The 22,021-nt window shown below is 54.4% G+C and overlaps 1 protein-coding gene and 1 long non-coding RNA gene across 2 annotated transcripts in view; one reads left to right on the top strand and one right to left on the bottom strand.

The window, feature by feature from the left end:
• LOC138656145 (polyadenylate-binding protein 1-like) overlaps window positions 1-91 on the bottom strand; it is a 29,984-nt gene extending 29,893 nt beyond the window's left edge. Inside the window, exon 1 of the mRNA XM_069743651.1 lies at window positions 13-91. The gene's annotated coding sequence lies outside the window, so the exon portion shown is untranslated. The remainder of the gene's footprint in view (window positions 1-12) is intronic.
• On the top strand, window positions 91-10,119 carry LOC138656147 (uncharacterized). Its single transcript, XR_011316739.1, has 3 exons — window positions 91-227; window positions 3,636-3,774; window positions 9,592-10,119. It is a non-coding gene; the product is annotated as an uncharacterized lncRNA (long non-coding RNA).
• Window positions 10,120-22,021: the final 11,902 nt, after the last annotated feature.

The following is a 22,021-nucleotide window of genomic DNA, read 5'->3' as shown; positions in this document are numbered from 1 at the left end:
CGTCATACTCACCTACTCCAGCGAAGCCTGGTCTCAGGCTAGAGGCTAAATCCAAGGCGGCTAAAGGACCTCTGGTGACGTCACGCCCATGTGACCGGAAGGGGCGGCGCCTCTCCCTCCATAGAGCAGACAGGAGAAACGGAAGCTGTGGACGTCATGGCGGGATTTCGAGGACTGTGTGCAGGATTTGGGGTGTTTTGGGTTCCTCCTCCATAGTCACAGACCAGGTAAGTGGGAGTCTGCCTGGGGGAGAAAGGGGTGATGTTGCTTGCATGGGGCTGCACGCTGGACGGTGGGGGGATCTGCCTGGGGGAGAAAGGGGTGATGTTGCTTGCATGGGGCTGCATGTGCGTGCTGGACGGTGGGGGGATCTGCCTGGGGAGAAAGGGGTGATGTTGCTTGTATGGGGCTGCATGTGCATGCTGGACGGTGGGGGCATCTGCCTGGGGAGAAAGGGGTGATGTTGCTTGCATGGGGCTGCATGTGCATGCTGGACGGTGGGGGGATCTGCCTGGGGAGAAAGGGGTGATGTTGCTTGCATGGGGCTGCATGTGCATGCTGGAAGGGGGGGATCTGCCTGGGGAGAAAGGGGTGGTGTTGCTTGCATGGGGCTGCATGTGCATGCTGGACGGTGGGGGCATCTGCCTGGGGAGAAAGGGGTGATGTTGCTTGCATGGGGCTGCATGTGCATGCTGGACGGTGGGGGGATCTGCCTGGGGAGAAAGGGGTGGTGTTGCTTGCATGGGGCTGCATGTGCATGCTGGACGGTGGGGGCATCTGCCTGGGAGAAAGGGGTGATGTTGCTTGCATGGGGCTGCATGTGCATGCTGGACGGTGGGGGCATCTGCCTGGGGGAGAGAGGGGTGATGTTGCTTGCATGGGGCTGCATGTGCATGCTGGACGGTGGGGGCATCTGCCTGGGAGAAAGGGGTGATGTTGCTTGCATGGGGCTGCATGTGCATGCTGGACGGTGGGGGCATCTGCCTGGGAGAAAGGGGTGATGTTGCTTGCACGGGGCTGCATGTGCATGCTGGACGGTGGGGGCATCTGCCTGGGAGAAAGGGGTGATGTTGCTTGCACGGGGCTGCATGTGCATGCTGGACGGTGGGGGGATCTGCCTGGGAGAAAGGGGTGATGTTGCTTGCACGGGGCTGCATGTGCATGCTGGACGGTGGGGGGATCTGCCTGGGAGAAAGGGGTGATGTTGCTTGCATGGGGCTGCATGTGCATGCTGGACGGTGGGGGCATCTGCCTGGGGAGAAAGGGGTGATGTTGCTTGCACGGGGCTGCATGTGCATGCTGGACGGTGGGGGGATCTGCCTGGGAGAAAGGGGTGATGTTGCTTGTATGGGGCTGCATGTGCATGCTGGACGGTGGGGGGATCTGCCTGGGGAGAAAGGGGTGATGTTGCTTGCATGGGGCTGCATGTGCATGCTGGAAGGGGGGGATCTGCCTGGGGAGAAAGGGGTGGTGTTGCTTGCATGGGGCTGCATGTGCATGCTGGACGGTGGGGGCATCTGCCTGGGGAGAAAGGGGTGATGTTGCTTGCATGGGGCTGCATGTGCATGCTGGACGGTGGGGGGATCTGCCTGGGGAGAAAGGGGTGGTGTTGCTTGCATGGGGCTGCATGTGCATGCTGGACGGTGGGGGCATCTGCCTGGGAGAAAGGGGTGATGTTGCTTGCATGGGGCTGCATGTGCATGCTGGACGGTGGGGGCATCTGCCTGGGGGAGAGAGGGGTGATGTTGCTTGCATGGGGCTGCATGTGCATGCTGGACGGTGGGGGCATCTGCCTGGGAGAAAGGGGTGATGTTGCTTGCATGGGGCTGCATGTGCATGCTGGACGGTGGGGGCATCTGCCTGGGAGAAAGGGGTGATGTTGCTTGCACGGGGCTGCATGTGCATGCTGGACGGTGGGGGCATCTGCCTGGGAGAAAGGGGTGATGTTGCTTGCACGGGGCTGCATGTGCATGCTGGACGGTGGGGGGATCTGCCTGGGAGAAAGGGGTGATGTTGCTTGCACGGGGCTGCATGTGCATGCTGGACGGTGGGGGGATCTGCCTGGGAGAAAGGGGTGATGTTGCTTGCATGGGGCTGCATGTGCATGCTGGACGGTGGGGGCATCTGCCTGGGGAGAAAGGGGTGATGTTGCTTGCATGGGGCTGCATGTGCATGCTGGACGGTGGGGGCATCTGCCTGGGAGAAAGGGGTGATGTTGCTTGCACGGGGCTGCATGTGCATGCTGGACGGTGGGGGCATCTGCCTGGGAGAAAGGGGTGATGTTGCTTGCACGGGGCTGCATGTGCATGCTGGACGGTGGGGGGATCTGCCTGGGAGAAAGGGGTGATGTTGCTTGCATGGGGCTGCATGTGCATGCTGGACGGTGGGGGCATCTGCCTGGGGAGAAAGGGGTGATGTTGCTTGCATGGGGCTGCATGTGCATGCTGGACGGTGGGGGGATCTGCCTGGGAGAAAGGGGTGATGTTGCTTGCACGGGGCTGCATGTGCATGCTGGACGGTGGGGGGATCTGCCTGGGGGAGAAAGGGGTGATGTTGCTTGCATGGGGCTGCATGTGCATGCTGGACGGTGGGGGCATCTGCCTGGGAGAAAGGGGTGATGTTGCTTGCATGGGGCTGCATGTGCATGCTGGACGGTGGGGGCATCTGCCTGGGAGAAAGGGGTGATGTTGCTTGCATGGGGCTGCATGTGCGTGCTGGACGGTGGGGGCATCTGCCTGGGGAGAAAGGGGTGATGTTGCTTGCATGGGGCTGCATGTGCATGCTGGACGGTGGGGGCATCTGCCTTTGGAGAAAGGGGTGATGTTGCTTGCATGGGGCTGCATGCGCGTGCTGGAACGGGGGCATCTGCCTGGGGAGAAAGGGGTGATGTTGCTTGCATGGGGCTGCATGCGCGTGCTGGAAGGGGGGGATCTGCCTGGGGAGAAAGGGGTGGTGTTGCTTGCATGGGGCTGCATGTGCGTGCTGGACGGTGGGGGGATCTGCCTGGGGGAGAAAGGGGTGATGTTGCTTGCATGGGGCTGCATGCGCGTGCTGGAAGGGGGGATCTGCCTGGGGAGAGAGGGGTGATGTTGCTTGCATGGGGCTGCATGTGCATGCTGGACGGTGGGGGGATCTGTGTGCGGGGGGGGGGGGGGTGTCTACCTGCAGAATGGGGCTGATGTTACTCGCATGGGTCTGCATGGTGTGGGGGGCTGATGTCACGCGTTGTGCAGGTCAGTGTGTGATGTCTCTTGCGGTGGGGGGTGCAGGGATGTATAGCGCTACGTGTGTGTGTGTGGGGGGGGGGGGGACAGGGGAGGGGATGAATGATGATGGAGATTTGAGGGATTGATATTAACATGAGAATCTGCCTGATGGTGCGGAGTCCGTCCTGTTTTATTTATTTTTTTTTACATAAAACGTTTTCTCATTAATATTATTGGGCACACATGACGTCAGGTTGATGACTGTCCTATGACCTCTGGGAGCGACACTGCGTGATAACAATGTCTCCAGATCCCGGGCTTTATTGTCCTCGCACGCTGTGCTGGTCAGTATTAGCCCGGAGGCCACTGGTGGCGGCCACTACTTGTGTCCAGGTTTCTGCATGATTTTTTTTTTCTGTTTTATTCTAGGTATTGTCGCTTTTCCCCATCCAGTGACCTCCCTGCAGATGTCATCTCATCACTGGACTTCTCTTCACCAAGTGGAATGCTGGAGCCCCCACAATCCATGCGAGGACCCAAAGGGATGACACTGTGGGCGTCTGATAATGTCAGAGAGACGAGTATAATTCCTAAAAGAAAAAACACCAAAACCTCCCTTTCTCTCCATTTATATTGCTAGGGTCTGTGTCCCCGCCCCGTCCGCTCCTCTGTGTCCCCGCCCCGTCCGCTCCTCTGTGTCCCCGCCCCGTCCGCTCCTCTGTGTCCCCGCCCCGTCCGCTCCTCTGTGTCCCCGCCCCGTCCGCTCCTCTGTGTCCCCGCCCCGTCCGCTCCTCTGTGTCCCCGCCCCGTCCGCTCCTCTGTGCCCCCGCCCCGTCCGCTCCTCTGTGCCCCCGCCCCGTCCGCTCCTCTGTGCCCCCGCCCCGTCCGCTCCTCTGTGCCCCCGCCCCGTCCGCTCCTCTGTGCCCCCGCCCCGTCCGCTCCTCTGTGCCCCCGCCCCGTCCGCTCCTCTGTGCCCCCGCCCCGTCCGCTCCTCTGTGCCCCCGCCCCGTCCGCTCCTCTGTGTCCCCGCCCCGTCCGCTCCTCTGTGTCCCCGCCCCGTCCGCTCCTCTGTGTCCCCGCCCCGTCCGCTCCTCTGTGTCCCCGCCCCGTCCGCTCCTCTGTGTCCCCGCCCCGTCCGCTCCTGTGTCCCCGCCCCGTCCGCTCCTCTGTGTCCCCGCCCCGTCCGCTCCTCTGTGTCCCCGCCCCGTCCGCTCCTCTGTGTCCCCGCCCCGTCCGCTCCTCTGTGTCCCCGCCCCGTCCGCTCCTCTGTGTCCCCGCCCCGTCCGCTCCTCTGTGTCCCCGCCCCGTCCGCTCCTCTGTGTCCCCGCCCCGTCCGCTCCTCTGTGTCCCCGCCCCGTCCGCTCCTCTGTGTCCCCGCCCCGTCCGCTCCTCTGTGTCCCCGCCCCGTCCGCTCCTCTGTGTCCCCGCCCCGTCCGCTCCTCTGTGTCCCCGCCCCGTCCGCTCCTCTGTGTCCCCGCCCCGTCCGCTCCTCTGTGTCCCCGCCCCGTCCGCTCCTCTGTGTCCCCGCCCCGTCCGCTCCTCTGTGTCCCCGCCCCGTCCGCTCCTCTGTGTCCCCGCCCCGTCCGCTCCTCTGTGTCCCCGCCCCGTCCGCTCCTCTGTGTCCCCGCCCCGTCCGCTCCTCTGTGTCCCCGCCCCGTCCGCTCCTCTGTGTCCCCGCCCCGTCCGCTCCTCTGTGTCCCCGCCCCGTCCGCTCCTCTGTGTCCCCGCCCCGTCCGCTCCTCTGTGTCCCCGCCCCGTCCGCTCCTCTGTGTCCCCGCCCCGTCCGCTCCTCTGTGTCCCCGCCCCGTCCGCTCCTCTGTGTCCCCGCCCCGTCCGCTCCTCTGTGTCCCCCGCCCCGTCCGCTCCTCTGTGTCCCCGCCCCGTCCGCTCCTCTGTGCCCCCGCCCCGTCCGCTCCTCTGTGCCCCCGCCCCGTCCGCTCCTCTGTGCCCCCGCCCCGTCCGCTCCTCTGTGCCCCCGCCCCGTCCGCTCCTCTGTGCCCCCGCCCCGTCCGCTCCTCTGTGCCCCCGCCCCGTCCGCTCCTCTGTGCCCCCGCCCCGTCCGCTCCTCTGTGCCCCCGCCCCGTCCGCTCCTCTGTGCCCCCGCCCCGTCCGCTCCTCTGTGCCCCCGCCCCGTCCGCTCCTCTGTGCCCCCGCCCCGTCCGCTCCTCTGTGCCCCCGCCCCGTCCGCTCCTCTGTGCCCCCGCCCCGTCCGCTCCTCTGTGCCCCCGCCCCGTCCGCTCCTCTGTGCCCCCGCCCCGTCCGCTCCTCTGTGCCCCCGCCCCGTCCGCTCCTCTGTGCCCCCGCCCCGTCCGCTCCTCTGTGCCCCCGCCCCGTCCGCTCCTCTGTGCCCCCGCCCCGTCCGCTCCTCTGTGCCCCCGCCCCGTCCGCTCCTCTGTGCCCCCGCCCCGTCCGCTCCTCTGTGCCCCCGCCCCGTCCGCTCCTCTGTGCCCCCGCCCCGTCCGCTCCTCTGTGCCCCCGCCCCGTCCGCTCCTCTGTGCCCCCGCCCCGTCCGCTCCTCTGTGCCCCCGCCCCGTCCGCTCCTCTGTGCCCCCGCCCCGTCCGCTCCTCTGTGCCCCCGCCCCGTCCGCTCCTCTGTGCCCCCGCCCCGTCCGCTCCTCTGTGCCCCCGCCCCGTCCGCTCCTCTGTGCCCCCGCCCCGTCCGCTCCTCTGTGCCCCCGCCCCGTCCGCTCCTCTGTGCCCCCGCCCCGTCCGCTCCTCTGTGCCCCCGCCCCGTCCGCTCCTCTGTGCCCCCGCCCCGTCCGCTCCTCTGTGCCCCCGCCCCGTCCGCTCCTCTGTGCCCCCGCCCCGTCCGCTCCTCTGTGCCCCCGCCCCGTCCGCTCCTCTGTGCCCCCGCCCCGTCCGCTCCTCTGTGCCCCCGCCCCGTCCGCTCCTCTGTGCCCCCGCCCCGTCCGCTCCTCTGTGCCCCCGCCCCGTCCGCTCCTCTGTGCCCCCGCCCCGTCCGCTCCTCTGTGCCCCCGCCCCGTCCGCTCCTCTGTGCCCCCGCCCCGTCCGCTCCTCTGTGCCCCCGCCCCGTCCGCTCCTCTGTGCCCCCGCCCCGTCCGCTCCTCTGTGCCCCCGCCCCGTCCGCTCCTCTGTGCCCCCGCCCCGTCCGCTCCTCTGTGCCCCCGCCCCGTCCGCTCCTCTGTGCCCCCGCCCCGTCCGCTCCTCTGTGCCCCCGCCCCGTCCGCTCCTCTGTGCCCCCGCCCCGTCCGCTCCTCTGTGCCCCCGCCCCGTCCGCTCCTCTGTGCCCCCGCCCCGTCCGCTCCTCTGTGCCCCCGCCCCGTCCGCTCCTCTGTGCCCCCGCCCCGTCCGCTCCTCTGTGTCCCCCGCCCCGTCCGCTCCTCTGTGTCCCCGCCCCGTCCGCTCCTCTGTGTCCCCGCCCCGTCCGCTCCTCTGTGTCCCCGCCCCGTCCGCTCCTCTGTGTCCCCGCCCCGTCCGCTCCTCTGTGTCCCCGCCCCGTCCGCTCCTCTGTGTCCCCGCCCCGTCCGCTCCTCTGTGTCCCCGCCCCGTCCGCTCCTCTGTGTCCCCGCCCCGTCCGCTCCTCTGTGTCCCCGCCCCGTCCGCTCCTCTGTGTCCCCGCCCCGTCCGCTCCTCTGTGTCCCCGCCCCGTCCGCTCCTCTGTGTCCCCGCCCCGTCCGCTCCTCTGTGTCCCCGCCCCGTCCGCTCCTCTGTGTCCCCGCCCCGTCCGCTCCTCTGTGTCCCCGCCCCGGTCCGCTCCTCTGTGTCCCCGCCCCGTCCGCTCCTCTGTGTCCCCGCCCCGTCCGCTCCTCTGTGTCCCCGCCCCGTCCGCTCCTCTGTGTCCCCGCCCCGTCCGCTCCTCTGTGTCCCCGCCCCGTCCGCTCCTCTGTGTCCCCGCCCCGTCCGCTCCTCTGTGTCCCCGCCCCGTCCGCTCCTCTGTGTCCCCGCCCCGTCCGCTCCTCTGTGTCCCCGCCCCGTCCGCTCCTCTGTGTCCCCGCCCCGTCCGCTCCTCTGTGTCCCCGCCCCGTCCGCTCCTCTGTGTCCCCGCCCCGTCCGCTCCTCTGTGTCCCCGCCCCGTCCGCTCCTCTGTGTCCCCGCCCCGTCCGCTCCTCTGTGTCCCCGCCCCGTCCGCTCCTCTGTGTCCCCGCCCCGTCCGCTCCTCTGTGTCCCCGCCCCGTCCGCTCCTCTGTGTCCCCGCCCCGTCCGCTCCTCTGTGTCCCCGCCCCGTCCGCTCCTCTGTGTCCCCGCCCCGTCCGCTCCTCTGTGTCCCCGCCCCGTCCGCTCCTCTGTGTCCCCGCCCCGTCCGCTCCTCTGTGTCCCCGCCCCGTCCGCTCCTCTGTGTCCCCGCCCCGTCCGCTCCTCTGTGTCCCCGCCCCGTCCGCTCCTCTGTGTCCCCGCCCCGTCCGCTCCTCTGTGTCCCCGCCCCGTCCGCTCCTCTGTGTCCCCGCCCCGTCCGCTCCTCTGTGTCCCCGCCCCGTCCGCTCCTCTGTGTCCCCGCCCCGTCCGCTCCTCTGTGTCCCCGCCCCGTCCGCTCCTCTGTGTCCCCCGCCCCGTCCGCTCCTCTGTGTCCCCGCCCCGTCCGCTCCTCTGTGTCCCCGCCCCGTCCGCTCCTCTGTGTCCCCGCCCCGTCCGCTCCTCTGTGTCCCCGCCCCGTCCGCTCCTCTGTGTCCCCGCCCCGTCCGCTCCTCTGTGTCCCCGCCCCGTCCGCTCCTCTGTGTCCCCGCCCCGTCCGCTCCTCTGTGTCCCCGCCCCGTCCGCTCCTCTGTGTCCCCGCCCCGTCCGCTCCTCTGTGTCCCCGCCCCGTCCGCTCCTCTGTGTCCCCGCCCCGTCCGCTCCTCTGTGTCCCCGCCCCGTCCGCTCCTCTGTGTCCCCGCCCCGTCCGCTCCTCTGTGTCCCCCGCCCCGTCCGCTCCTCTGTGTCCCCGCCCCGTCCGCTCCTCTGTGTCCCCGCCCCGTCCGCTCCTCTGTGTCCCCGCCCCGTCCGCTCCTCTGTGTCCCCGCCCCGTCCGCTCCTCTGTGTCCCCGCCCCGTCCGCTCCTCTGTGTCCCCGCCCCGTCCGCTCCTCTGTGTCCCCGCCCCGTCCGCTCCTCTGTGTCCCCGCCCCGTCCGCTCCTCTGTGTCCCCGCCCCGTCCGCTCCTCTGTGTCCCCGCCCCGTCCGCTCCTCTGTGTCCCCGCCCCGCCCGCTCCTCTGTGTCCCCGCCCCGCCCGCTCCTCTGTGTCCCCGCCCCGCCCGCTCCTCTGTGTCCCCGCCCCGCCCGCTCCTCTGTGTCCCCGCCCCGCCCGCTCCTCTGTGTCCCCGCCCCGCCCGCTCCTCTGTGTCCCCGCCCCGCCCGCTCCTCTGTGTCCCCGCCCCGCCCGCTTGAGAGAGGAATTTTGTGTTAAAGGGAACCTGTCACCCCCAAAATTGACGTTGAGCTCAGCCCACCGGCACCAGGGTCTTATCTCCAGCATTCTGTAATGCATTCTGTAATGCTGTAGATAAGCCCCCGATGTATCCTCAAAGATGACAAAAAGAGGTTATATTATTTTCACCTGGGCGGTCCGATCCTGGGCCTCCCATCTTGATAGGATGACGTCCTCTTCTTGTCTTCACGCTGTGGTGCGCAGGCGCCGGGAAAGGTCAGAGAGGCCTGGGGCCTGCGCACTGCAGTACTTTGCGCTGGAGCCGCAGCGTGAAGACAAGAAGAGGACGTCGTCTGATGAAGATTGGAGGCGCCGGACCGCGATGCCCATCGGACCGGACCTGGACTGTCCCTTGGTGAGTATAATATAACCTCTTTTTCTCATTTTTAATTATTTTTATTTTTGGATACATCGGCGGGTTATCTACAGCATTCCAGAATGCATTACAGAATGCTGCAGATAAGCCCCTGATACTGGTGGGCTTAGCTCGCCCTCGATTTTGGGGGTGACAGGTTCCCTTTAAGCACCACAATACTGTTTTTGCAGCTAAAGCACAGGGGACTTTGGTACAAAATGTGTTTTGCTTTTTGTCATTAATTTGTCTTTAATGTTTAACCCCTTTACCCCCAAGGGTGGTTTGCACGTTAATGACCGGGCCAATTTTTACAATTCTGACCACTGTCCCTTTTATGAGGTTATAACTCTAGAACGCTTCTACAGATCGTGACATATTGTACTTCATGATGGTGCTAAAATTTCTTAAATATAACTTGCGGTTATTTGTGGGGAAAAAAACGGAAATTTGGCGAAAATTTTGAAATTTCGCAATTTTCCAACTTTGAATTTTTATGCCCTTAAATCACAGAGATATGTCACACAAAATACTTAATAAGTAACATTTCCCACATGTCTACTTTACATCAGCACAATTTTGGAACCAAAATTTTTTTTTTTGTTAGGGAGTTATAAGGGTTAAAAGTTGACCAGCAATTTCTCATATTTACAACACCATTTTTTTTTTTAGGGACCACATCACATTGAAGTCATTTTGAGGGGTCTATATGATAGAAAATACCCAAGTGTGACACCATTTCAAAAACTGCACCCCTCAAGGTGCTCAAAACCACATTCAAGAAGTTTATTAACCCTTCAGGTGTTTCACAGGAATTTTTGGAATGTTTAAATAAAAATGAACATTTAACTTTTTTTCACACAAAATTTATTTCCGCTCCAATTTGTTTTATTTTACCAAGGGTAACAGGATAAAATGGACCCCAAACGTTGTTGTACAATTTGTGCTGAGTACGCTGATACCCCATATCTGGGGGTAAACCACTTGTTGGGCGCATGGCAGAGCTCGGAAGGGAAGGAGTGCCATTTGACTTTTCAATGCAAAATTGACAGGAATTGAGATGGGACGCCATGTTGCGTTTGGAGAGCCCCTGATGTGCCTAAACATTGAAACCCCCCACAGGTGACACCATTTTGGAAAGTAGACCCCTTAAGGAACTTATCTAGATGTGTGGTGAGCACTTTGACCCAACAAGTGCTTCACAGAAGTTTATAATGCAGAGCCGTGAAAATAAAAAAATAATTTTTGTGAAAAAATATGATCTTTTCGCCCCCAAATTTTTATTTTTCCAAGGATAAGAGAAGAAATTGGACCCCAAAACTTGTTGTAATAATAATAATCTTTATTTATATAGCGCCAACATATTCCGCAGCACTTTACAATTAAGCGGGGACATATACCGACAAATTCAATACAAGTTAAGAGAATTTAAACAGTGACATTAGGAGTGAGGTCCCTGCTCGCAAGCTTACAATCTACAAGGAAATGGGGGGGACACAATAGGTGAAAAGTGCTTGTTATTTCAGGTCTGGCAATTATAATAAATAGGGATTTTCATATGAAGCTGCATGATCCGGTCATCAGCCCGTGTGTTTAAGTGCAATAGTCAAGTATCAAGTGCAGTTATCATGTGTATGGAGGGTGTGGAGACAGATGAGTAGTAGGGTGCAGATTCACATGCAGATAATATTTGGAAGGAGGGAACAGGACAAAGTTAGTTTACTGAGTAGTTGATGTGGTAGGCTTGTTTGAAGAGATGGGTTTCCAGAGCGCGCTTGAATAGGTTGGGGCGAGGTATCAGTCTGATCGTCTGGGGAAGTGCATTCCAGAGAGCTGGCGCAGCATGAGAGAAGTCTTGGAGACGGAGGTGTGAGGTTCGGATTACGGGGGATGTTAGTCTTAGGTCATTTGTACAACGGAGGGCACATGTAGGGCGATAGACAGAGATGAGAGAGGAGATATAAGGCGGTGCAGAACTGCGGAGGGCTTTGTGGGTGAGAGAGATGAGTTTATACTGGACCCTGTAGCGAATGGGTAGCCAGTGTAATGACTGGCACAAGATGGAGGCATCGGTGAAGCGGTTGGACAGAAATATGACCCTGGCTGCCCCATTTAAGATGGATTGGAGAGGAGAAAGTTTGGTAAGAGGGAGACCGATCAGAAGAGAGTTGCAGTAGTCCAGATGAGAATGAATGAGAGCGACAGTAAGAGTCTTAGCAGTTTCAAAGGTGAGAAAATGTTAGATTCTGGAGATGTTTTTAAGACGCAGGGGACAAGAGCGAGTGAGTGATCGGTTATAGGGAGTAAAGGAAAGTTCGGTGTCGAATATGACCCCAAGACAGCGGGCATGCTGTTTGGGAGTTATGGTTGAACCCTCCAGGGTAATTTCGATGTTGGGTAGAGTGAGGTTAGTAGAATGAAGAAACACAAGAAGTTCAGTTTTGGAGAGATTTAGTTTCAGATAGAGGGAGGACATGATGTTAGAGACGGCAGACAGACAATCCTTGGTGTTTTGAATTAGATTGGGGGTGATGTCAGGGGAAGAAGTGTATAATTGGGTGTCGTCAGCATAGAGATGGTACTGGAACCCAAATCTGCTGATTGTTTGTCCAATAGGGGCAGTGTATAGAGAAGAAGAGGGGGCCCAGGACTGAGCCCTGCGGAGCCCCGATAGTAAGGGGACGAGGAGAGGAAGAGGAGCCGGCAAAAGATACAGTGAAGGAGCGGTCAGAGAGGTAGGAGGAGAACCAGGAGAGGGCTGTGTCCTTGAGGCCTATGGAGAGGAGCATGGTGAGAAGGAGCTGGTGATCCACAGTATCAAATATGACAGATCCAGGAGAATCAGCAGAGAGCAATGACCTTTGGATTTAGCTGTTATTGGGTTATTAGAGACTTTAGTGAAGGCAGTTTCAGTGGAGTGTAAAGAGCGGAAACCAGATTGTAAGGGGTCGAGAAGAGCGTTATCCGAGAGATAGCGGATTAGACGGGAGTGGACCAAGCTTTCCAGGAGTTTAGAGATGAAGGAAAGGTTAGAGACAGGTCTGTAGTTAGCTGTGCAGTTCTGGTCCAGGGATGGCTTTTTAAGTAAAGGGTGTTGTGGCTGGTAATTCAGTACCACAATGGACATAGAAGTCAGAGCACATACAGTGATCTGACAATAACCCAAAAACATAGAACGAGCTCTGAGACGTGGGAACTCTGCTGACCGCAATCCCTAATCCTCTCCAACCACACTAGAGGCAGCCGTGGATTGCACCTAACGCTCCCTATGCAACTCGGCACAGCCTGAGAAACTAGCTAGCCTGAAGATAGAAAATAAGCCTACCTTGCCTCAGAGAAATACCCCAAAGGAAAATGCAGCCCCCCACATATAATGACTGTGAGTTAAGATGAAAAGACAACCGTAGAGATGAAATAGATTTAGCAAAGTGAGGCCCGACTTTCTGAACAGAGCGAGGATAGGAAAGGCAACTTTGCGGTCAACACAAAACCCTACAAACAACCACGCAAAGGGGACAAAAAGACCCTCCGTACAGACTAACAGCACGGAGGTACACCCTCTGCGTCCCAGAGTTTCCAGCAAGCAAGAAAAACCAAATAAACAAGCTGGACAGAAAAAACAGCAAACAAAAAAAAACACAAGAGCAACTTAGCTATGCAGAGCAGCAGGCCACAGGAACGATCCAGGAGGAAGCAAGTCCAATACTAGAACATTGACTGGAGGCAAGGATCAAAGCACTAGGTGGAGTTAAATAGAGCAGCACCTAACGACTTCACCACATCACCTGAGGAAGGAAACTCAGAAGCCGCAGTACCACTCTCCTGCACTAACGGAAGCTCATAGAGAGAATCAGCCGAAGTACCACTTGTGACCACAGGAGGGAGCTCTGCCACAGAATTCACAACAAAAGGGGTAATGATGGCATGTTTAAATGAGGAGGGAAAGATGCCTGAGGAAAGAGAGAGGTTAAATATTTTAGTCAGGTGAGTGGTGACCACTGGTGACAGAGACTGCAGGAGAGGTGAAGGAATTGGGTCACTATTGCAGGTTGTAGGCCGAGCAGAAGTGAGGAGCTTGGAAACTTCTTCTGAAACAGGCTCAAAGATGTCTAGTGAGCTTGAGGTGCGGCAGGGAAGGGGATCCAGGCACTGAGGAGATTGGGCTGAGATATCCTGATGGATGTGGTTGATTTTTTTTCTAGGAAATAAGTGGCCAGATCCTCGCCACTGGGATTGGAGATGGGGGCCTGTACATTAGGTTTCAGGAGGGAGTTTAAGGTTTCAAAAAGTCATTTTGGGTTGTTGGATAGTGAGGTGATGAGTGGTGAAGTAGGATTGTTTGGCCAGAGAAAGGGCAGAGTTATAGGTTTTGAGCATGAACTTATAGTGGATGAAGTCTTCTGCGAAGAGAGATTTTCTCCACTGCCGCTTTGCACACCTTGAGCAACGCTGAAGAAAGCATGTTTGCATAGTGTGCCAGGGCTGCCGTTGTCTGTGTTGGGTCTTTCTGCGTGTAGAAGGTGCTGCTTCATCCAGGGCATTCTTCAGTGTAATATTGAAGTGTGACAATGCCAAGTCTGGACAGGAGAGTGAGGAGATGGGGGCTAAAGATGTGTGGAGATTGTCCATAAGCTGCTGGGTATTAATGGTACGTGTATTCCGATAAGTGTGGTAAGTGGCGGTGTCCCGGGTGAGGAGACAATTGTTGACAGAGAAGGATAGAAGGTTGTGGTCCGAGAGCGGGAGAGTGGAGTTAGTAAAGTCGTGCAGCGATCCGGGACGGGAGAAAACCAGGTCCAGAGTATTCCCATCCTCATGTGTAGGAGAATTGGTAAACTGTGAGGTTGAATGAAGAAGTTAGAGAGAGAAGATGAGGCAGATTGGGAGAGGGGATCATTGATGGGGATGTTAAAGTCTCCCATGATGAAGGTGGGGATGTCACAGGATAGAAAGTGAGTAAGCCAGGTGGCAAAGTGGTCTAGAAACAGGCGGGGGGAGCCTGGAGGGCGATAAACAACCGCCACCCGCAAGTGGAAGGGCTTATAGAGTCTGACGTCGTGGACTTCAAAGGAAGGAAATGTAAGGGGGATGACCTGGAAAGCACATTGTGATGAAAGGAGTAAACCAACACCTCCACCCTGTCTGTTCTCAGGTCTGGTGGTATGTGAAAATTTCAGCCCACCAAACGAGAGAGCGGCAGCGGCGGTGGTGTCTGAGTGCTGGATCCAGGTTTCTGTAATAGCCAGAAGGTTAAGGGAACTAGAGAGGAAAAGATCGTGAATGTAAGTTAGTTTGTTACACACAGACCGTGCATTCCAGAGAGCACAGTGGAAAGCAGTAGGAGAAGGCTTACACTGAATGTTAATAAGATTAGCAGGGTTTCTATATGTAGCTGGAGGAGAGTAATGTATGCTGGTGGAGGGAGGTCCAGGGTTTGGGGACATGTTACCTGCAGCTAGTAGAAGGAGAAAAACAGAAACAGCAGGTGGTGGGATGATTTGTATGAACGTTTTGAGTGCTGCATGGCGGTAGTGGCTGGTTTGGAGTGGGTAAGAAATGTCAGTAGAGCCTCAGAGTTATACATGGGAGAAGGGAGGGGTGGATATGCAGCGCCCCAGAGATCTGGTCGTTGCAGTATGTCACTCTGCCACTAAGGGGACTGATGGTACGTCTGATGGCACTAAAGGAGTTCTGACCAGGTATCACCAGCACACATTACACTTCACACTCCGGCCACTAGGGGGAGAAAAAGGCTTTATTTATTGGGCCACTCACACTTGTAAAACTAGGGGTTGGATAGGAAGTTAGTGAGAAGCTGACTGGGTTGGATTCAGGCAACATCCTGTGGCAGGGGGTGTTGCAGGGAGAAGACACAGGGGGGTCCCTGTCAGGCGTGGGAACCTGGCAGGTACCTAGCGAACAGAGCAGAACGTTACGGAACCGCGCCTGCACACCCCGCGGCGGTATCCTAAGAGAGAGACACGAAGAGAAGGATATTGTGGAACAGTGAGAAACGAGATCAAGCACAAAGGAGAGCCAGTAGGAGTCGTGCCGTGAGACCGAGGCAACATCCTACTGAGGCGCGTGGCCGGAACACCGCGGGAGTAACTGACTCTAGGCCTTACTTCGAACTCCGCAGGACAGTTAATTATAGGTTGGCTGTCTACCTTACATTTCCTACGAAGACATAGGGGGCAACGCGTGGAGAGGGGTGTCTCTAGGATCCCGGAAGAGCTCCGAGCCTTCCCATCATACGGGTGCGTCCTAGCCATAACATACCTGGGGGACGAGAAACTAGAAACATCTGGAACTAAAGAGCGAGAGCTGTAGAGAACGAACGAGAACAGCAGTTGTGAGGACTATTCCAAATGCTCAGCAGGGTAGCACTACAACACACAGGCGCTAGTGGTAGGCAACGGTTTCCACCTGCGAAGGGAACTCTGGATGTGCCCATCGGACCGACCGGTCTCAGACAGCCCTGTTAACCGTGCTCTGGATTGAGGATCCTGAAGTCTTCAGTAAAGAAGTAAAGAGACTGCAACCTTGTGTCCTCTTTATTGACTGCACCTTACACCATCACCATCTACCTTATTGGGAAAGAAAAAAAATTAGCTTTGAACACTTTAAATCAGAAACCAAAAACAGGGAAAAAATAAAAACACAGGAGTGATGGATGGATAAAATACCCTGAGCAAAGCTTGCTAGATATGAATCTGTTCACACTTGCGCATGGAAGATGGAAGTGATGGAAGAATTGAACCATCTGTACCAGATCACAACATCTCGGACAACACCTTACCACCCTCAGGGAAATAGAGCCTGTGAACAGTTCAACCGCACTCTTATACGATACGATACACTTTATTGATCCCGTGGGAAATTATGGTATCACAGCAGCACGACTTAAATCATAAAAATCATAAAGGAATTACATAGTTGACATTACAGTTTGTTGACAGAAGAACATTATACATTAGAATAGGACATACACAACAAGTGAACTGAAATGTAGAGAAATAAGTAGACATTCACCTTGGTGGTTTAACCCTAATGTTATTGTTCATAATTGCCATACATAAGAAGGAAAAATATAGGAAATCGTTTGTGCCAAATGCCATGGGGCACAAACGATTTCCTATATTTTTCCTTCTTACACCTCAGAAGTATTAGCCGGTTACTGAAGGTGCTCTTCTGTCTCATGAATAGCTCATATAATGGATGTGCATTATTGTTCATAATTGCCATACACTTTCTCAGAGTTCTTTTCTCCACTACCTCCCCAAAAGAGTCCAGATTGCAGCCGACAGCAGAACTTGCCTTCTTAATAATCTTATTCAGCTTATTAGCATCAGAGGCCTGCACACTACTACCCCAGCACGTGATTGCAAAAAAGATGGCACTTGCCACCACAGATTGGTAGAACATTTCTAACATTTTGCTATACAGATGTTAAGAACGCTGGAGGAAGAGCCCGGAGGCCTGAATTCGTAGCTGAGTTAGTGTGGGTGTAGTTTACTGAAAGACACCCGTAAAATGTATAACCTTTATTCAATATCAATTCAGATTCACATAGTGTAAATACCCCTCAATATAATTGCCTATATAGCCCCGAGGCCTAAATTCGTAGCTGAGTTAGTGTGGGTGTACAACAACCGAATACATCGCACCATCGGTTACACTCCTTATACCTTGTTGTTCGGTGACCCAGGAAGTGACATTACCGACTGGAGCTGGACCCAGAGGAGGACTACCCATGGACGGGGGTGTCTACCTGGGTCCGAGAACATTGTAATCGCCTGCAGACTTTAAAGACCAGATTACAGGAAATGGAGCATTCAGAAACTACCCCTCTGCGAGAGACAGCTCTTCAAGCTAGGGACCGGGTGTTGGTTCGAGATAAACGCCCTCAAGATAAGCTGGAGTACCGGTGGGAGAATATTCTGTATCAGGTGAAGCGATGAATCAACTCCGAAGGGCCCGTCTAAGAGCTCCAACCTGAAGGGGAAGAAAACGCTTCCACTCGTATAGTCCACCGAAACATGCTTCAACTCTGTCAAGAGATCCTGACCGAATAGAGGAGGTGCAAGATGCTCCCGAAGTACCCCCATCAGACATTTCTGATTGTGAAGAAGAGGAAGATCCTGAATAGCCGCCTGTGAGACAAAGAGAGGCGAGAGCTTGCAGTCCCTATAATGGCTGTACCGTTGGAAATGGGCATGTCCCCGCCCTCACTGTACAACTCGTCTACCCAATTGGACTCAGCTACTCTTTCTGACTTGCAGCGCTCCGAATAGGCAACAGCCGGAATACCCCCCAACCGATACAATCAAGACCAATTTATTTGGCAACAAATTGTTCAAGGAATTGAAGAATGTCAATGTACTTTACAGGAACTCTTATCCATGGAGTGGTGAGGAAAAGGAAAGGGAGAGTGTAAGAAGATAGACCAGACCTGACTGGGGTACCTCTCTTGCATCGGCTTCGAAACCATCGGGGCTGTCACCATTGTTGCCTGGGGAAAGTTTTCTAACCCGGACTGACCTTTGCACTTGACAGCAGGGGGCAGGACCATGATAAAAGGCTCCGTGTGGGAAAGAGAGGGTAGACTTGGTGGGAAGACAGAGCGCGCAGCAGGGGAAGGTTTGTGCTCCATCCTATGAGCATTGTGTGAGCACAGGCCCGCGCTAGAGATTCCCTGTGTCCAGTTACACTGACTTTGGACAGACTTCTGACGGGTGCCCGTTGGCCCCTGTTACTGCTAGTTACAGACGTTTCGGGCCGGTGGATACTGTGCCCATTCTGCCTAAGACAAACCGGGTGACTCAACCATAACTGCGTTATTGCTCACCTGTATACCCCCGCCGAGATGAGTCACGCTACGGCGGTGTAACAGACTGTGCTGCACCCCGTATGACGAACCTAGGATCCAGGACCCCACTTGGAACAAAGAGGACTCATCCCCATCACCGGGAACTGGAGCTCCAGCTTCGACAGAACTAAACCGGAGTCATCATGCACCAGTTGCGCAGGCACCACCGTTGGAACTTAAAGGGAACCTGTCACCTGAATTTGGCGGGACCGGTTTTGGGTCATATGGGCGGAGTTTTCGGGTGTTTGATTCACCCTTTCCTTACTCGCTGTCTGCATGCTGGCTGCAATATTGGATTGAAGTTCATTCTATGTCCTCCGTAGTACACACCTGCACAAGGCAAGATTGCCTTATGCAGGCGTGTACTACGGAGGATAGATAATGAACTTCAATCCAATATTTCAGCCAGCATGCAGCCAGCGGGTAGGGAAAGGGTGAATCAAACACCCAAAAACTCCGCCCATATGACCCAAAACCGGTCCCGCCAAATTCAGGTGACAGGTTCCCTTTAAAGGCTCTGCAGCCAGGAAGCCGGCGGACTGATAAGTTTACCCTTTTATTAATAGTTGCTTAACCTGTTACCTCGCCCCGTATCCATATCTTGCCAATAACAACCCCCTATACATCCTGCTTAGTTCATTACCTCCCTGCGTGGCGTATACCCCTGTTAATAAACCTGTTAACTCTTGCTCTGCCTGCTGTCTGTTACTGCATCCTGTTACCTGTTGACACCTGCTCTACTCAGCATACATCAAATGTCCATTCCAACAGATGCTCAGTAGATTCTTGTCAATATGAACTGTTCTTCTCAGCACACAGTGACAATGCACTTTTTAATAAGCTCTGATCAAAAGCGACAAGCCGGCTTTAGAGCGCACTGTCATTGTACAGTGTCAGTAAAGAATGAGCGAGCAGAGGCCAGCGCCACCCCTACAAATGACATCACTTGCGATGGCGGGACTGGTCTCTGATTGCTCACTTTCTCCTTACAATGTGGACTGACTGTGCGCTCTGTTCTTAGCTCATCACTTCTGATCAGAGCTGGCGAGAGAGAAATGTTCTTTTTTTGGCTATTTTTGTTTTCTGATCTTTGGGGGCGCTTAGAATCAAAGAGTCGATCCCACCTTCAAAACAGAGGTTGAGCTATTTGGTGCACAACTATATTACAATGGATAATGGATCTTTTTGTGTTAACCCCTTTACCCCCAAGGGTGGTTTGCACGTTAATGACCGGGCCAATTTTTACAATTCTGACCACTGTCCTTTTATAAGGTCATAACTCTGGAACGCTTCAACGGATCCCGGTGATTCTGACATTGTTTTCTCGAGACATATTGTACTTCATGATAGTGGTAACATTTCTTTGATATTGATATATCAAATATATATATATAAAATGAAAATTTGGCAAAAATTTCGCAATTATCCAACTTTGAATTTTTATGCAACTAAATCACAGAGATATTCAAAACAGAGGTGGAGGGCTCCATCTAATATAATCACAAAAGACAGGGGTTCAACCCACAGCATGACCTACAGTAAGATCCATAAACACCAAGAAAAAGATGTCATGCTATATAAAGGGGACCACCACACAATAACGAAAGTGTATTAAAAATAATAACTTCAAATACTTTATTATGTCGACCAAAAAGACACAAAACAACACACTACAATTTAAAAACATTTAAAAGAGACAAAAATAACATCATAGATTCCTATAAGGAACCTCCCCCTGGACACATGATATATAGTATATGATAGGAGTACAAATGACAAAATGATTGTTAGATCAAAGGTACAGCTGCTCTAGAAACACATTCGGACAGGTGACAAAACAGTACATAGCATAGCATATCAGTACAAAGTGAAAATAAGTATATATGCCTGGCCCAGTTCCCAGCACACAGTCATAGGCACTAGTACAAGAATATGTGGTCCTGTTATGAGGCCAGATGGTAGCTATAGAAATAAATCTAGCAAATATCCCAGATGTATACCATATACAACAAATATGTCCATATAGGCAAATAAAGATCAATATGTAGATGTATAGACGACGAATGTATCCCTTATGGACAGATAGTGACCAAGGGCTAGATAGAAAAGGTACACAGTATCTAGGATTAGTGAAGTAAATCACTTTAAACGCCCCCACATATATATCAGATGTATAGACAGCCAAGAGGTGATCAGCCTCTAATGCTGAAGTTCACTTATGGGGGTTGGCATTTGTCCCATATGCTAAGAAATTAGACTGAATGTTGTAATAGTCCTCAGCCTGGGCATGTAAACCTGAGGAAAACAGACTGGTACTGTTCTTAGGGACTATCTGGACCTGGTGAAGCTATCCAGAGCCCCACTATATATCGATACAGCCCCAATACACAATGTACGCAGCATATAGAAGAATAAGGCCCACTACATAGGGCAGAATGCTCCAGGCTAGAAGCAGCTATACCAATAGAACATGACCAAAAATACCCATCCTAATAGAGGTCCAGGGGGCAGAAGAAATTTTGAAATTTCGCAATTTTCCAACTTTGAATTTTTATGCCCTTAAATCACAGAGATATGTCACACAAGATACTTAATAAGTAACATTTCCCACATGTCTACTTTACATCAGCACAATTTTGGAACCAACATTTTTTTTAGGGAGTTATAAGGGTTAAAAGTTGACCAGCAATTTCTCATTTTTACAACACCATTTTTTTTTTTTAGGGACCACATCTCATTTGAAGTCATTTTGAGGGGTCTATATGATAGAAAATAACCAAGTGTGACACCATTCTAAAAACTGCACCCCTCAAGGTGCTCAAAACCACATTCAAGAAGTTCATTAACCCTTCAGGGGTTTCACAGGAATTTTTGGAATGTTTAAATAAAAATGAACATTTTAACTTTTTTTCACAAAAAATTTACTTCAACTCCAATTAGTTTTATTTTACCAAGGGTAACAGGAGAAATTGGACCCCAAAAGTTGTTGTACAATTTGTCCTGAGTACGCCGATACCCCATATGTGGGGGTAAAACATTGTTTGGGCGCATTGTAGAGCTCGGAAGGGAAGGAGGGCAATTTGACTTTTCAATGCAAAATTGACTGGAATTGAGATGGGACGCCATGTTGTGTTTGGAGAGCCCCTGATGTGCCTAAACATTGAAATCCCCCACAAGTGACACCATTTTGGAAAGTAGACCCCCTAAGGAACTTATCTAGATGCATGGTGAGTACTTTGACCCAATAAGTGATTCACAGAAGTTTATAATGCTGAGCCGTTAAAATAAAAAATCATATTTTTTCACAAAAATTATCTTTTTGCCCCCAATTTTTTATTTTCCCAAGGGTAGGAGAAGAAATTGGACCCCAAAAGTTGTTGTACAATTTATCCTGAGTACGCTGATACCCCATATGTGGGGGAAAACCACTGTTTGGGCGTATGGGAGAGCTCGGAAGGTAAGGAGTGCTGTTTGACAGGAATTGAGATGGGATGCCATGTTGCGTTTAGAGAGCCACTGATGTGCCTAAATATTGAAACCCCCCACAAGTGACACCATTTTGGAAAGTAGACCCCCTAAGGAACTAATCTAGATGTGTGGTGAGCACTTTGAACCCCTAAGTGTTTCACTACAGTTATAAAACAGAGCCGTGAAAATAAAAAATCTTTTTTTTTTTCCACAAAAAATTATTTTTTAGCCCCCAGTTTTGTATTTTCCCTAGGGTAACAGGAGAAGTTGGACCACAAAAGTTGTTGTTTAATGTGTCCTGAGTAGCTGATACCCCATATTTTGGGGTAAACCCCTGTTTGGGCCCACAGGAGAGCTCGGAAGAGAAGGAGCACTGTTTTACTTTTTCAACGCAGAATTGGCTGGAATTGAGATCAGACGCCATGTCGCGTTTGGAGAGCCCTTGATGTGCCTAAACAGTGGAAACCCCCCAATTATAACTGAAACCCTAATCCAAACACATCCCTATCCCTAATCCCAACGGTAACCCTAACCACACCCCTAACCTTGACACACCCCTAACCCTAATCCCAACCCTATTCCCAACCGTAAATGTAATCCAAACCCTAACTTTAGCCCCAACCCTAACCCTAACTTTAGCCCCAACCCTAACTGTAGCCTTAACCCTAGCCCCAGCCCTAACCCTAGCCCTAACCTTAACCCTAACCCTAACGGTAAAATGGAAATAAATACATTTTTTAAATTTTTCCCTAACTAAGGGGGTGA

Source organism: Ranitomeya imitator, unplaced genomic scaffold (assembly GCF_032444005.1).
Source record: "Ranitomeya imitator isolate aRanImi1 unplaced genomic scaffold, aRanImi1.pri SCAFFOLD_235, whole genome shotgun sequence".
In the NCBI taxonomy this organism is placed as follows: domain Eukaryota; kingdom Metazoa; phylum Chordata; class Amphibia; order Anura; family Dendrobatidae; genus Ranitomeya; species Ranitomeya imitator.
Note: the sequence above shows the minus strand (reverse complement) of the source record. Positions and strands in the feature narration are given on the sequence as shown.